This window comes from Brassica oleracea, chromosome C1, assembly GCF_000695525.1.
Source record: "Brassica oleracea var. oleracea cultivar TO1000 chromosome C1, BOL, whole genome shotgun sequence".
Lineage (NCBI taxonomy): Eukaryota > Viridiplantae > Streptophyta > Magnoliopsida > Brassicales > Brassicaceae > Brassica > Brassica oleracea.
Window position 1 is genome coordinate 14,691,867 of NC_027748.1, and position 1,641 is coordinate 14,693,507.

The following is a 1,641-nucleotide window of genomic DNA, read 5'->3' on the forward strand; positions in this document are numbered from 1 at the left end:
AACTGAAAGGAATATAGCTGTTGAAGTTTGAATGCTTGAGACTCCAAATAAGGTAAGTGTGGCCATAAATAGATCCTCCTGATCATGTGGGCTTTGGTGCATGATAAGAAATCTTCTACTCCTCCTGAATCGTTGGATATACTTCTCAGATGATTATAAACCTCTCCTGGTCGCCAATGTCTGGTTTGCAATTGATTGAACCGGTGAGACTCCAAATTAGGCAATTGCAGAACTGGATTGACCGGTTTAGGGAACTGGGCCATAACTCCATATTTCTGTGGACTTTTCTCCTTATTTTTGGATTGTTGGAAAGATAATAGATCTATCTTGAATTCCATGCTTTGATTCGGGTCGGAACGCTTCTTGGTTGGGCTTGAAACAACTTCTAAACTCGGATGCTCGCAGATGGACGGGCAGGAGAACCTCCGGTTTGTAAAATTCATATCTTCTTGGTCCGAGTAGCTTTGAAGATGATTCCAACTGTTCTGGACTCCTTGTTGAGTTTAGAATGCATGAAAATTGGTTGCATGGCAAAATTCGTCATGGTTGGTAAGATACGCCTGTTTTACTGAACACATATCCTGGTTAGTCCTTTGGTTAGCTGGTTGGTGCAACTGCTTGGTCTCTGGTTCAGGTACTGATTTGATGACCGCATCAGGACGCATTTTAGCTTAATTAACCCCGGAAATTCCACTTCAATAATCTCCTGCAAGATCCCGTAAAAGTCCGTTTCACCTTTCACACATATTCCGTAGTTACTCGTTGCCCGATGTCTCCCATACTCGTATGTGTGAAAGGTAAATCCTCGTGTGAAATACATAGGTGATGTGGTGACCTTTGCAACTGGACCTTGAACCAATTCGTGAAACCATACGGGATAATAAGGATCGTCATAATCAACCTGCATTTTGCAGTTATTCTTAATTAATATTGAAGTATCAAAACACTTACTTAATTAATCAATGTATGAGATATATTACGTACCTGTGATTTTAACCACTTGACAAAGTGCTTATCTTTACGTGTGTCCACATCAGTTGCAGATATTCCTGATATTGCTTCTTCAACTTGAGATACAAACATGCTGCAAATTAAACAAATAATCAAGTCATACATAATTAACTTCAATTCATATAATTAAAATTCACAAAAATATTTACCTTTCAAAGTAACGGGTCACTGCATCCTCGCAGTTGAGCAGAATATAAGTATGGGCATTATGTTTATCCTCTTCACATGACCACCATACTTCTTTCGTTTTACCACCAAACCGTCCGATTTCGCAGAAAATGTCAGGAACACCATCAATTGGATATGATGTCGGTACTCCACCATCATCATATCTTCTAGGAACTCTTTTCCTCGTACGAACAGTTGGAGCAAAGTAGTATGATGTGAAGCTAGATGTTTCGGCTGTCAAACTTCCCGCAACTACTGAACCTTCCACCTTTGCAAGATTTCTTGCTTTCCCCTTCAAATGTTTCATCTGTCGCTCATACGGATACATCCATCCGCTGTGAACAGGTCCACGAAGCAATGCTTCATACGGTAGGTGGACAACTAGATGCCCCATGACGTCAAAAAATGAAGGAGGAAATATCTTCTCCAAGTTGCACAATATGATCGGAATGTTCTGATGAA